We start from the raw sequence: 15,259 nt of genomic DNA, 5'->3' as shown, positions 1-15,259 counted from the left end.
AAGTAACAGTGACAGTGCTATGTGGGGGGAGGGGAAAGAAGAATACGAGGAGATGCTGGGCCAAATTTTGCCCTCAAACCACACGCAAAATGGTCCAGGGCCTTCTTCAAACTACTGCAATGTCACCTTCAGTTTTAGCAGAGGGCTTCATCCTGCGCCAGTGGAGGTCAGGGGCTTACGAACGAAAAGACTTCATGGAGAAGCTCAAGCGTTGTCCCTTCTCTAGCATAAACAAAACAGTTTCTTCTGAAGGAAGGTTGCCAATGTAAAGACTTTTCAGAGACTAATGTGCCTTATGGAACCTGTCAAATTAAAAAACTTTATCGGGGTTGTGGGAAAATCACTTGGACTGCATGGATTGTATTGTAAGTTCAGGATATCAGTAATTGACCTCACAGTCCCATGCATCATAATTTGTGCCATATACACAATAAGCTGGCAGAAGTGTTAACGGGCTAGACCGGACCTCAGCATTGGCAGGCAGCCTGTCCACTGCACCCCCCCCGTCTTCTGACTGTCAGAACTGCTGGCTCCATAGCACAAGATAAGCCGCAGTTCATTGTTCACAGCCAGCTGACCCTGACACTACCAAGACATGAGGCTCAGAATGAGACGGGCATCTTGGGCCATCCCCTCTCCAGTGCAGATAAACCCTATTGGAAGCTTCTGAGACTCTTAGGAAGAAACTGTAAGGACGAGGCTCTCTGCTCCCCTTCTCCCAGTACGGAGCCCCAAAAACCATGGGTTTGGGATCTGGTAGACTTGCTATTAATCATAGAATATCTTGGTTGGAAGGGACTGCAGGAGATCATCCAGTCCAACCCCCTGCTCAAAGAAGGGCCAATCCCCAGACAGATTTTTACCTGAATGGCCCCCTCAAGAATTGAGCTCACAACCCTGGGTTTAGCAGGCCAGTGCTCAAACCACTGAGCTATCCCTTCCCCCACAACTATAGCTCTCACCAAGGAGGAAATGAAAAGCTCTGGCATAATTTCAATGGGTCAGGAAAATTAACCAAGGAGAAATCAATGGTTAAAAGCTATTCAGGAAGGCCAGTACTAAAATACATTTTAAAGATGAACTGTAATGTGGAGATAGACTATAGACTAACATCCAGACCCGTGAGATAGATACATGTTGCTATAAAAAATGCAAACAAACCACAATCGAGGAAGAAGGGTGGATTGGTGTAAGCAGCTATGAAAAAAATGGAAGAAAGTTGATAAGGGAAGTAAAGAGAGACAAGGAGAAATCTGCCAGCAGAGTAAAGGTCAACATGGAGAAGGAGTTTTTGAAAAGGGTAGTGGGAGAATTATCACTAATAATTCAGAGCAGGCAGAAGTGTTAATTAGTGGGGAAGGAAAAGCCCAACATTAAACAACTACTGTCTAGTTAGTGGTAACAGGCCAGTGTTCTAGCCCAGTCAGGTCTCCGTGATGAGGCAGGTGCATGGCACGAGATCAAGGGACATGCCAGACAGCACTGTGGGAGGCCCTTTCGTACAGGTGAGCCCTGTCACTTAGCAAGCCTCTGACTATGAGCCCATCCCACCCATCGCCCCTTCTAAATTAACAGTACATCCCCCCATCCCCATGTAATAACCGGGGGGGAGGTCCCAACCCCCAGTCTGAGACCCCTGAGTTAGATACCTCCGTCTGGGTCTGGTTCTGTGCGACTGTAACTAATCCAAGGGTGACGCGGCTGCACTCCAGCCCCGCCAGTCTCCAGCTTTTTCAATCCTTGCCCCCCCCCCCCCCGTGTGCGGCCGGCAGAAAGTCAGCCCAGGCCACAGCGTTCCTGCTCGGCCTAACCTAGGCCAGAGATGCACCCCCCCCAAAGCAGGGAAGTTGTAGGCCCTCCCTCGTCCTGCCCGTTGACTTTGCCGAATGCCGGGGGGCCTGTAGCACCGAGCCTGAGTAGGGAGCGGGCCAGGTGCTCCTGGGGGCCCGCAGCCATTCGTCTCTCTGGCCTCTTCTGTACTCTGGATGCTGGAGCAGCCGCTGCACGTGAGCCGCTTCCTGCTGTATCCTCCCGCCGTCGTGGCCTCAGCCAATGGGAACGCTGGTCCCAAATGCCGCGCTGCGCAGACTGCCGGATAGCGCGGGACATGGACTGGTCCAGGAGGCAGGGGCGGGGCCTGGCTTCCCGACAGAGACGCTGCTTTATTCCCGTGCACAGTGTGTCTGCACCCGGGGCCGATGAGGGAGGCGGGATCACGTACAAATTACCAGGGCCTGGCAGTCCGGAAGGGGACCCGGGGCCCGGCTTCGTGGGCCCTGTTTAGCCGGTCTACCCTTGCTGGGGGGCCTGTCTGCACAACTCACTTTCCCCACGTGCTCCCTGCACGACCGGGAGCAGCCGGCTTGTTCCTCGTCCCTGCTCGCTGCTTCCCTGTGCCAGCGCCTCGGTTCCCGGTGAGGCTGCTGCTTTCCCCCACCCCTGAGACCGCACAGGCCAGGCTCCCATAATGGGTGTTATCGCTTGAGGAACCTGCTCACCGAGCCAGGCCAAGCCCTGCACAGACCCAGAGCCAAAACCAAAACCCACCAAAAAGCTGAGAAATAAGCACATGCCAGCGGCTGGGGCACAGCAATAACTGAGCCGCTCACACTGATTACCACACCCCACCCCCGCCGCTGCACGTGTACACAGCCCACACTCACTGGAGACAAATGGGAGAGTGTTGTGCTACCCACCGAGAGCAGGGTCATTGAGTTCCACCAGGGACTAGTACCTACACACACACACACACACAAACACACTATAACCCCATATCTCTCTCTCTCTCATGCACACACACACATACACTGTAACCCCATCTCCCTCCCTCTCTCATGCACACACACACACAAACACACTATAGCCCCATCTCTCTCTCTCTCTCTCACACACACACACACACACACTGTAACCCCATCTCCCTCCCTCTCTCTCACACACACACACACAAACACACTATAACCCCATCTCTCTCTCTCTCTCACACACACACTGTAACCCCATCTCCCTCCCTCTCTCTCACACACACACACACAAACACACTATAACCCCATCTCTCTCTCTCTCTCACACACACACTGTAACCCCATCTCCCTCCCTCTCTCTCACACACACACACACAAACACACTATAACCCCATCTCTCTCTCTCACACACACACACACACATACACTGTAACCCCATCTCCCTCCCTCTCTCTCTCTCACACACACACACACAAACACACTATAACCCCATCTCTCTCTCTCTCACACACACACACACTGTAACCCCATCCCCTCTCTCTCACACACACACACAGTAACCCCATCTCCCTCCCTCTCTCATGCACACACACACACAAACACACTATAGCCCCATCTCTCTCTCTCTCTCTCACACACACACACACACACTGTAACCCCATCTCCCTCCCTCTCTCACAAACACACACACACACACACACAAACACACTATAACCCCATCTCTCTCTCTCTCTCACACACACACACACACTGTAACCCCATCTCCCTCCCTCTCTCATGCACACACACACACACAAACACACTATAACCCCATCTCTCTCTTTCTCTCACACACACACACACATACACTGTAACCCCATCTCCCTCCCTCTCTCTCTCTCACACACACACAAACACACTATAACCCCATCTCTCTCTCTCTGTCACACACACACACACACACACTGTAACCCCATCTCCCTCCCTCTCTCATGCACACACAAACACACTATAACTCCATCTCTCTCTCTCCCTCACACACACACACACATACACTGTAACCCCATCTCCCTCCCTCTCTCTCTCTCACACACACACACACACACACACAAACACACTATAACCCCATCTCTCTCTCTCTCACACACACACAAACTGTAACCCCATCTCCCTCTCTCTCTCTCACACACACACACACTCTGTAAGCCCATCTCTTTCTCTCGCTCTCTCTCTCTCGCACACACACACACTCTGCAAGCCCATCTCTCTCTCTTTCCCTCCCTCCCCCTCTCTGTGGGGCCCCAGGGGCACCTCACTGCTCTTAGCCTGGCTATGGAGCCGCTCTCTGATGCCTCCAGCCTCTAGTTACAAGCGCGAGGTCCCCACGCCCAGTGCACTGCCCAGCCTGTGCCGCTCAGCACTGTCCCAAAGGAACAGCACATGCGGGTTTGTAAGGACACGGCTTGTCACGGAGTGTGGGGGAGTCAGGGTCCAGCACCCCCGGCTCCCTGCGATTCATCGGGACTCTCAGCCAGCCAGTGACACAGAAGGTTTATTTAGATGACAGGAACACAGTCCAAAACAGGTCTTGCCGGTACAGACAACAGGACCCCCTTTAGTTCAGTCCATCTGGGGACGCAGGGAGGTCACAGCCCCATTGGGGAACCCAGGCCCCGTCGGGGCCACTCTCCATTTCCCAGTCAGCTCCAAACAGAAACTCCCTCCAGCTTCTCCTCCAGCCTCCCCCTGGCTCCTCCCCCAGCCTTTGTGTCCTTTGTCAAGTGTCCCAGGCAGAGGTGTTACTTGGCCTCCAACCCCCCTCCTGGTGTCCTCCCTTCCCCAATGCATGCCTGTCAAGGTATGATTCCCCACTCTGAACCTTAGCGTCCAAAAGATGGGGTTCCTGCATGAACCCCTCTAAGCTTAATTACTAGCTTAGAAATGGTAGAGCTGCCATCACCCAAAAATATAGTGTTTTGGGACACTTTCTGACCCCGAAGCCCGTCCCTGGGGACCCCAAGACCCAAAACCCCTTGGGTCTCACAACAAAGGGAAATAAACCATTCTCCCCCCTTTCTTCCTCCCAGATTTTCCCCTCCCTGGGTTACACTGGGAGATCACTGTGATTCAAACTCCTTGAATCTTAAAGCAGAGAGGAAATTCACCTTCCCCTGTCTTCTCTCCCTCTCCCAGACTCTCCCTGAGAGAGAGACAGTGATCCTAACACAGAGAGAAATTGGGCTTTTCCTCCTCCCTTCTCTCTTTCCTCCCACCAATTCCCTGGTGAGTCCAGACCCTGTCCCATGGGTCTCACACAAGAATAAAAAAAAAATTCAGGTTCTTAAAAAGGAAAAGCTTTTAATTAAAGAAAGAAAAAAAAGTAAAAATTATCTCTGTAAAATCAAGATGGAAAATGTTACAGGGTCTTTCAGCTTATAGACACCAGAGAGAATCCTCCCCTCAGCACAAATACAAGTTGCTGCAAACAGAGATACAATCCTTCCAGCAAAATACACAGTTGCAATAAAGAAAACAAACATAGGCCTAATCCACCTTATCTACCTAGTACTCACTATTCTGAACATATAAGAGCCTGTATTGGAGAGATTGGAGAGAAATCTGGGTGCACGTCTGGTCCCTCTGAGCCCCCAGAGTGAACAACCATCAGACACTAACAGCACACACAAAAACTTCCCTCCATCAAGATATGAAAGTATCCTGTCCCCTGATTGGTCCTCCGGTCAGGTGACAGCCAGGCTTACTGAACTTGTTAACCCTTTACAGGCAAAAGAGACATGAAGTACTCCTGTTCTATTAACCCTTAACTATCTGTTTATCACACACACCCTAAATTCCCCTCCAACCGCTCGCCTGGGGTCTCAGGTTACATGCTCAGGTGTCCTCCCTTCCCCAGGACAGGCCCCCCCAAACACCCCTCCAATACTCTGCCTGGGGTCTCAGGTTACATGCTCAGGTGTCCTCCCTTCCCCAGTGCAGCCAGTCCCAGCAAAACTCCCCTGCCACCTTCCCAGGTCAGTATTCCTCACTCAGCATTACCATAATACAGCAACATTCCCACTTCCTCACAGCTCCCCCATCACTGCCCCTCACTCCCCACCTGCAGCCCCTGCCCTGAGGTACCTAGTTGCAGCTCTGCCAGTGCCCCTCACTTCTGACCTACAGCCCTTTCTATCCCATCCTTGGGGTCCCCAGTCACCACTCTGCTGCTGCCTCTCACTCCTGACCCCCAGTCCTGGGCTCCCCACTCACTGCTCTGCCACTGCCCCTCACTCCTGACCCACAGCCCCTGCTATCCAGACTCACACCTGTGCTGGTGCCCCACACTCCCCAACTGCAGCCCCTTGGGTCCCTCCCCAAGCTCTAGTGGTGCCCCTCACTCCCAACCCACTGGGCTCCCCAGTCACAGCACTGCCAGTGCCCCTAATGACCCACAGCCCCTGCTATCCCACTCCTGGGCTTCCCAGTCAATGCTCTGCTGGTGACCCTCACTCCCAACCCACAGCCCTTGCTATCCCAGTCCTGATCTCCAGACTCACAGCTCTGCTGGTGCCCCTCACTCCTGACCTGCAGCCCCCTGGGATCCCCACTGACCTCTTCACTCACTGCTCCTTACTCCCACCCCACAGCCCCTGCTGTCCCAGCCCTAAGCTTCCGAGTCACTGCCCTGCCAGTGTCTTTCACTCCCAACCCGCAACCCCTTGTATCTCAGCCCTGGGCTCTCAACTCACTGCTCTGCCAGTGTCCCTCTCTCCAGACCCACAGCCCCTGCTATGCAGGATTTCATAGAATATCAGAGTTGGAAGGAACCTTAGGAGGTCATCTAGTCCAACCCCCTGCTCAAAGCAGGAACAATCCCCAACTATTTTTTTTTGGCCCCAGATCCCAAATAGCTCCCTGAAGGGCTGAACTCACAACACTGAACTTAATAGACTACTGCTCAAACCACTGAGCTATGCCTAGCCCTAGCTCTTGACCTGAGCTCCACAGTCACTGCTCTGCCGGTGCCTCTCACTCCCAACCTGCATGTCCTGTTATCCCAGCCCTGGGTTCCCCCTTCACCGCTCTGCTGGTGCCCCTCACTCCTGACCCGCAGCCCCTGTTATCCCAGCCAGAGGGTCCTCACTCACCGCTCTGCTGGTTCCCCTCACTCCCAACCTGAAGCCTCTATTAAACCAGTCCTGAGCTCCCCCATCACTGCTCTGCTAGGGCCCCTCATTCCTGACCTGAAGCACCTGAAATCCCAGCCCTGAGCTCCCCGTCGCCCTTCTGCCAGTGCCCTTCATTCACGACCCACAGACTTTCCACATTGTATCTGTGAATTCTGCTACCAAACCACCAATGCACTGACTCCTCTCGTGAGACATTTCTCTGCACAATACTGCTGCTATTCCACCTATTGACTCCAGGAAACGTTTTCCTTACCCTGGCTCTGTGTGTCACTGGTTTCTCTAGCAAAGGCCAGTCCCTGGCCTGGTGGTCCTGACATCCTCATTCACATCAAGCTTTCAGTTCAGAATCATTTCCCATTCCCGCTCTGTGGGAGGGGAGACTTTTCAAAGCGCCGTCTGTGTGATGGCACATGGCTAGGCAAAGAGAACAAACCCCAAATCTCCCAGGTGCTTTGGGAGCCAGGTTTGCTGTGGGAAATCTGGATTTCAGATGACGTCACGCCTGGACATTAGGATTCTTTATCAGTTTCTGTGGTACTGAAGCATTACTGTGCTTACAGCTGTGATGACCAAGCGGTTAAGGTGTTGGACTTGAAATCCAATAAGGTTCCTTTCCTCAGGTTCAAATCCTGCTAACAACAAGGTCTGTGTTTTAGCCAGTCCCTCACCCAGGCAATACCTCTGTACAGCCCCCTGAGACACTCAAATCTCTCCCCATCCCAAGCAAATCCTGCTCTGCTCCTTTCCTAGAGATGCCTGGGACACCACCTCACACTGTGTCCCTGAGGTGTCAGGGAAACTGTCAGTCCCTGAAGCCTCTGCTGCTCACCTATCGCCCCACAGATTAGCCATAGCCCTGGATCTGCTCCTCTCTCTAGTGTGTTAAAGGAGCCAATTCAGCGACTCCATGGGTGCTATGGGGCTGCAGAACCAACAGGAAAAAAAACAGGTGCTCAGCACCCACTGGCAGCCAGCTCTGCCCCTGCACCTGCCACCTGCTAGCAGGCCTGGCTGACAAGCTCCTCCTCTTCCCCTGCAGCGCCTCCTGCCTGCCAGTGATCGGGTGTGTGAGAGGCATGGGGAGATGAAGAAATAGGGTGTGGGGAAGAGACTGGACAGGGTGAAGGTTTGGGGTCAGGGCCTGAGGTGGAGCAGGGGCCAAGCAACCCCCGGGATCTCGGAAAGTCAGCGCCACAGTGCAGAAGCCTTCCCTGTGTCTGAGCAACCAGAAGCCCTGCACAAAGCAGGTGCCACAGGGCTCAGCCTCCCTGGCCCACAAGTGGCTCTAGGCACCACCAGGAGTCATTTGGCTCCTGGCACACAAGGCAACTGAAAAGCTGAGTCCCTGGACAGCAGCTCAAACCCTGGCCCCTCCCATTAAGAGCCTGATGCTCTCCTGACTGAGCTAGCCAGGCTTGCTGAGAGGCTCCACCCCTCCTCTTCTTCTCCACGGCCACTGCCAATTCCTTGTCCTCTTCCTCCCTCCTGCACCTCAGGGTCACTAAATCTCTGCACCTAGACAGCCACTCCATCCGCTGCCCCCCATTTCCCCATGCCTGAGCCTCTCTGTCAAAGTCCTGCACCTGGCTCCATAGAATTAAGTCTCACATCTTGCTGGGAACTCTACTTCTTGCACCCAGAGAGTCTCATCCCCTGTCAGGGTTCCTTCCCCACTCTGAACTCGAGGGTACTGATGTGGGGACCCACATGAAAGCCCCCAAGCCTATTTCTACCAACTTAGGTTAAAACCTGGTATGCTAAAACCACCAAGTGATTTAACAAGAAACATGGAAAGGACCACTTGGAGTGCCTCTTCCCCCAAAATATCCCCCCAAACCCTTACATCCCCTTTCCTGGGGAGGCTAGATAATAATATTCTCACCAATTGATTACAAAAATGAACAAAGACCCAAACCTCTGAGTCTTTGGACAGTGGAAAATCAGTCAGGTTCTTAAAAGAAAGACTTTATTAGAAAGAAAATGTAAAAATCATCTCTGTGAAATCAGGATGGAAAATAACTTTACAGGGTAATCAGATTCAAAGAGTCCAGAGGAACCCCCTCTAGCCTTAGGTTCAAAGTTACAACAAAACAGAGATAAACTTCCCTCTAGCAAAGGAATGTTCACAAGTTGAGAAAACAAAGATAAACTAATATGCCTTGCCTGGCTGTTACTTACAAGTTTGAAATGTGCGAGACTGGTTCAGAAAGATTTGGAGAGCATGGATTGATGTCCTGTCCCTTTTAGTCCCAAGAGCGAACACCACCAACACCCCCCCCCACACACAAAAGCCTCCCCCTGTCATAAACAGATAGTTAAGGTTAATGTCTCTTTTACCTGTAAAGGGTTAACAAACAGGGACCCAAACACCTGACCAGAGGACCAATCAGGAAACAAGATACTTTCAAATCTAGGTGGAGAGAAGCCTTTGTTTGTAGTTTTTGGGTTTTGCTTTGTTCTCTCTAGGCTCTGAGAGTGACCACACGTACCTACAGGCTCTCTAATCTTCTGTTCCAATTTTGTAAGTACAAAAGTAGAAAAACAGTTTAGTCTTTTTTATTGTTTTTCTGTATTTGCAACTGTGTATCTGGCCGGTAGAGTTTTAATGTGTATTTGGGTGAAAGTATTTTAAATTGTATTTCTGCTGGAGAAAGCTTTCTTTCTATTGTCTATAAGCTGAAAAACCCTGTACTTTTTACGATCTAAATAGCAGAGATAGACCATTTATTTTTCCTTTCTTTTTATTAAAAGTTTTGCTTTTAAGACGTGCCTGATTTTTCCCCCCTTGTTGAGGCTCTAGGGAATTGAGTTTGTAGTTAACCGGGAAAGAGAAGGGGGGGAAGGGTGGAATCCCTTTGTTTTAGATTCACGGAGCTTGAATCTGGATTGCCTCTGGGGTAAGGTATCATTCCTCTCTGTGTGGTGATTCAAGGAATTGAATCACGGTGATCTCCTAGTATACCCAGGACGGGAAAGATCTGGGAGGAGGTAAAGAGGGGGGAGGGAATGGTTTATTTCCCTTTGTTGTGAGACTCAAGGAATTTGGGTCTTGGGGTCCCCAGGGAAGGTTTGGGGAGATCAGAGTTTATCAGGTACTCAGAATCCTGATTGGTGGCAGCCTATCAGATCTAAGATGGTAATTAAGCTTAGGAGAATTCATGCTAGTACCCATACTTTGGACGTTAAAGTCCAGATTTGGGAATTATACTATGAAATATGAGAGACTGGTTCAGAAAGATTTGGAGAGCATGCATTGATCTCCGGTCCCTTTTAGTCCCAAGAGCGAACACCCCCCCACACACACACACACAAAAGCCTCCCTCCCGATAAGATTTGAAAGTATCTTGTCCCCTTATTGGTCCTTTGGGTCAGGTGTCAGCCAGTTTACCTGAGCTCCTTAACCCTTTACAGGTAAAAGGTTTTTGATGTCTCTGGCCAGGAGGGATTTTATAGTATTGTACACAGGAGGGTGTTACTCTTCCCTTTACAGTATGACAGCCTCCCTCATTCTGTAAAGGGACGAGTACCACGAAGCCATCGCCAATCCCAGAAGTGAGCCGGTGTGGCTTCGTACACCCATGGGGGGGAAGACCTATAACCCCCCCCACCGAACTATAACCCCTGAGCCCTGAACCCACTGAACTGGATTCCACCATGTGAGGGTCATTCTGTCCCCATTACCCGGCCCCTTACCTTACTTTACCTTGATCCCACCCACCGTACACCCCGCATTGAGGACATTACAGACTGTATATATTATGTGCTAACCAATATTCAAATACCAGCATCTTCCTATACTCTGTATGTTACCCCCGATGACTAATAACGGACGCTTCAAACTCTCTGTATCATCTTTATTTAAATATTCTCTAATAAACTTTTAAATCTCGATTTAACCTTATTTGCTACACTTAGGGTATGTCTACATCTACAATTTTGCAGCGCTGGTTGTTATAGCTGTATTAGTACAGCTGTATAGGGCCAGCGCTGCAGAGTGGTCACACTTACAGCAACCAGCGCTGCAAGTGGTGTTAGATGTGGCCACACTGCAGCGCTGTTGGGCGGCTTCAAGGGGGGTTAGGGGAACGCGAGAGCAAACCGCGGGGAAGCAGGTCTCCTTCCCCGCGGTTTGCTCCAGTGTACCCCGAACACTCCCCCCCCAAGCAGGTCTCCTTCCCCGCGGTTTGTTCTCACGTTCCCCAAACCCCCGTGCAAGCAGATCTCCTTCCCCGCGGTGTGCTGTTGCATTCCCCGAACCCCCCTGCAAACCGCAGGGAAGGAGGTCTGCTTGCACTGGGGTTAGGGGAACGCGAGAGCAAACCGCGGGGAAGGAGACCTGCTTGATTACCAGAGAGACTTCCTCTGGTATGCTGGGATACCTGTTTATTTCACGGTGGTCAAGAAAAACGCTGGTGAGTGTTTACACCTGATGACCAGCGCTGGATCACCAGCACTGGATCCTCTACACCCGAGTTTCAACGGAGGTACGGCCAGCGTTGCAAACAGGGAGTTGCAGCGCTGGTGATGCCCTGCAGATGTGTACACCTCCTAAGTTGCAGCACTATAACTCCCTCACCAGCGCTGCAACTTTGTGGTGTAGACAAGGCCTTATATACACTGTACTTACTACTCTTAGGAAAGTGTAATGGTGGCCAGGGATGCACCCTGTTGCTCCTAAAACGCAGGCCAAGGCACCGATCTCTTCCCCGGTACGCCGTACTGCCCGACACAGGATCCCAGTGGTTACTCGCCAGAGGCTCCCGAGTGCTGCCCTTGTGGTCCCACGGACACGGCAGGTTGGTAAATCCAGGGGGCAGACCAAGAAGGATCTCCCCTGAGATGCCGCTACACGTGGCTCCCACACCACGAGACCAGCCTGCCAGAACATTACCATGGAGAAGGGCTTGCGCCTCGCTCTCCAGACAACGGAAGACCGCCCTGCAGTGCTCCAGCCCTGAGGAACCCCCAGCTGCTCGCCCGCAGCTACAGCCACCGGGAGTCTGCCCCACTGGGCTCCCAGCACCGAAGGAACCTCCCCGATGGCCAGCAGTTACAAGGAGCCTGCACCACCACGCTCCTCCCGTGGGAGGAATCGCCTCCTGACCACCAGCAGCCACAGAATGACGACGCCCCCACGGCCCTACCGCCAGAGAGACCTACAGCCGCCCAGCCGCTGATGCAGCCTGAAACTTGTCCCTCAGCATCCCAGCTACCTGAAAGAAGCCCCGTTGCCCAGCTACTGCTCTCAGCGATGGATGAGTGCCCCACTGAGCCCCAACACCTACTCCCACAGGGGACCCCCCCCCGCGGCCCTGCTACTATCATCCATACCTGCGGGGGATCCCTGTCCCATGCCGCTGCCACGTGCTCCCTGGAGAGCCCTGCCGCATGCTCCGGCCGCTGCTGCCCTAGTCGCCCGGGGATCCCTGCTCCACACCCTGTCATGTTGTCCGGCCTGGGGAGCCTCACCACCCGCTCGGGCCGGTGTGGTCTGAGCCGCTGGGTGATCCCTACCCAGCGACCTAGCTGTTCGCATGGCCTGGGGGGCCCCGCCATGTGCTCTGGCAGTTGCTGCCGGCGTCGCTGGGAGACCCCTGCCCTGCGCCCCGGTTGACGCTGCCCAGGCAGCCCGGCGAGCCCCGTGGCGTGCTCCAGCTGCCGCTGCTCAGGCCGCCGCGGGATCCTTACCCCGCACCCTGGCTGCTGCTGCCCGGGGGGCCTGGGAGGCCCCGAAGCATGTCTCCGCCGCCGCTGCTCGGGCTGCCAGGGGATCCTTACCCCGCACCCTGGCTGCCACTGCCCGAGCAGCCCGGGAGGCCCCGCAGCATGTCTCCACCGCCGCTGCTCGGGCTGCCGGGGCACTCCTCCACTGCCGCTGTTGGAGCATCTGGGGGAGCTCCGAGGGGCGCCCCGGCTGCTCGGGCCACCGGGGGACGCGGACCCCATGCCCCAGCCCCTGCGGCTCACGGCGCCTGGGGAGCTTCTTAATGCACTTCAGGAGGCAAGACCCGGCACCGGGGGACTGCCCCGCCACGTGCCAGCCATCCCAGAGGCAGAGAAATGCCCCTGCTACACCTCGGCTGCAGAGGGACTCCCCCGCCACCCCCCAGTGGCTGCAGCCGCCAAGAGTCAGCCTCACCAGACAGGAGCTGCCTCAGGCACCGAGCTCCCCTACACTTCAGCCACAGGGGGGTCCCCCACCACCCACCAGCAACTGCAGCCACTGAGAGACTGCCCCCCTGACGACAAGCCGCTTCAGTTCACGAGAGACCTGCCCGCCGATCACCAGACACTCCAGCTGCCAAGAGATGTCTCTCTTGTCCTCCTGTGGTCGCTGGACACACCCCCTGTGCTCCAACAGCTCCAGCCACTACAAGATGGCTCTCCTGTCCTCATGTAGTCACCGGACACACCCCCTGTGCTCCAACAGCTCCAGCCACTATAAGATGGCTCTCCTGTCCTCATGCGGTCACCGGACACACCCCCTGTGCTCCCACAGCTCCAGCCGCTATTAGATGGCTCTCCCGTTCTTCCGCAGCCACCGGACGTGCCCGCTGCGCTCCAGCAGCTCCAGCTGATTCGAGATGGCTCTGCCATTCTCCTGCAGTCATCGGACACACCTTCTGCGCTCCAACAGCCCCCGCCACCGAGGGGCAACCCCCCTGACCTCCAGCAGACACCCCACTTGATGACTACTCAGCCTCAGACACCGTCTACTTTAAGTACCCCCTTGCTACGGATGCACTCATCTGTCCCATCTGTTGGCAGCCCCGACACTTCCCTCTCCTCGGAGGGGTCACCACGCATCTGAGAAGGTGCCACAACAAGTCCACCGCTTTCAGTTGTGCCCTCTGCAGCCTGCCCTTCGAGTCCCAGAAGAGTTGCAAGGAGCACCAGGCCAGCTGCAAGAAAGTCCACACAACAATAGCTCCGGCTCTGACCCCCCACCATCCTATGCCCTGGCCTGCTGCTCCTACCCTGCAAGGGAACAGTACGACCCCACCAGCCGCTGCCCAGAAACCTACCCCAGTCCCTGAGCTAGTGGACCAGGGCCCCGCTGCCAGGATGAAGCCTGCTGCAGAAGGAGACGCCAGCCAAGCCCCTTCCAGCAGGGGTCCTGTCACAACCTCGCAGGTCGCTCGGAAGCTTTCCGAGCTGAGGCATCTCAGTTCTTCCTCAAGGCCCAACCAGCATGAGCCCACCTCAAGAAGGGTCAGTGCTCCACCACACATGGACGCCCGAAAAGCTGCCCCTGGAGGCACCACCGCTGGCCCTCGGACCACCCCACGAACACCAACCACAAGGGGAGCCAACGCAACTCCCCCACCCGCACTACGAACCACACCCTCTGGGGGAGCAGGAACCACCCCCTAGACCACTCCACACACTGCTACTGTCACAGGATCCACCGCCACGACCAGACCGCACCACCAGTCCCCCATCATTGGACGGACCCACACGGCCCCAAAAGACGCCAGGCCGATCCCCGCAACCAGAAGGTCACGTGCTCCTACAGGTACCCACCAGATGACAACCACGCACAAAAGACCAGGCGTCACCTCCACACCCACCAACCCAAACCAAGTCCCACCAACAACCAACAACGGTGCTACCCTACCGGTGACTCTGCCTCAGGAACCAGCCGAAAGGCCCCCTGAGCCGCAAGTGAGACAACCTGTTGATCACGCAGCAAACCCACTGCCCACACCGGTCGAAGAACCCGAGGAACAGCAGCTGGATAGGCCAGCCACACTTTGGCAGGCCACCTGGATCGAGGAGCTCCAAGCGGCAGCTTCCTTCGAGGACTTTGACTCGCTCATTGACAGGCTCACCGCGAGCTATCTACAGAGGCTGCTTCAAAGAGGGCACCAAACCAAGTGACTACCCGGCCTGCCATCAGACGGCCCGTCCCGAATCATGCCACCACCTCCAGAGGAACTGGAGGAAGGAACACCAACCGTCACTACGACCCGGCAGCAGCCTCCAAAATCCAGAAGCTGTACAGAACGAACCGCCTCAAGGCTGTAAGAGAGGTCCTCGATGGCCCCCCATCTTACTGCACGATCCCACCCGAGCGCCTCTACAGCTACTTCCTTCGAGTGTTTGGCAGCATGCCCAGGAACGATGCGCAGCGCCCGGACTGCCTCCGCCCCCTGCCTCATGTCACCAATACAGGTGACCTAGAGGCTGACTTCACACCCAAAGAGGTGACAGCCAGGCTTTCCAGAACAAAGAACACCATGCCCGAAAAGGACGGCATCCCCTACAGCCTGCTCAGAAAGCGAGACCCTGGCTGCCTTGTGCTCTCTGGCATCTGTAACTTATGCCGGCACTTTGGCAGGTCTC

The sequence above is a fragment of the Gopherus evgoodei genome, unplaced genomic scaffold, assembly GCF_007399415.2.
Source record: "Gopherus evgoodei ecotype Sinaloan lineage unplaced genomic scaffold, rGopEvg1_v1.p scaffold_63_arrow_ctg1, whole genome shotgun sequence".
NCBI lineage: Eukaryota > Metazoa > Chordata > Testudines > Testudinidae > Gopherus > Gopherus evgoodei.
The sequence above is the reverse complement of the archived record's forward strand: the minus strand, read 5'-3'. Positions refer to the sequence as shown.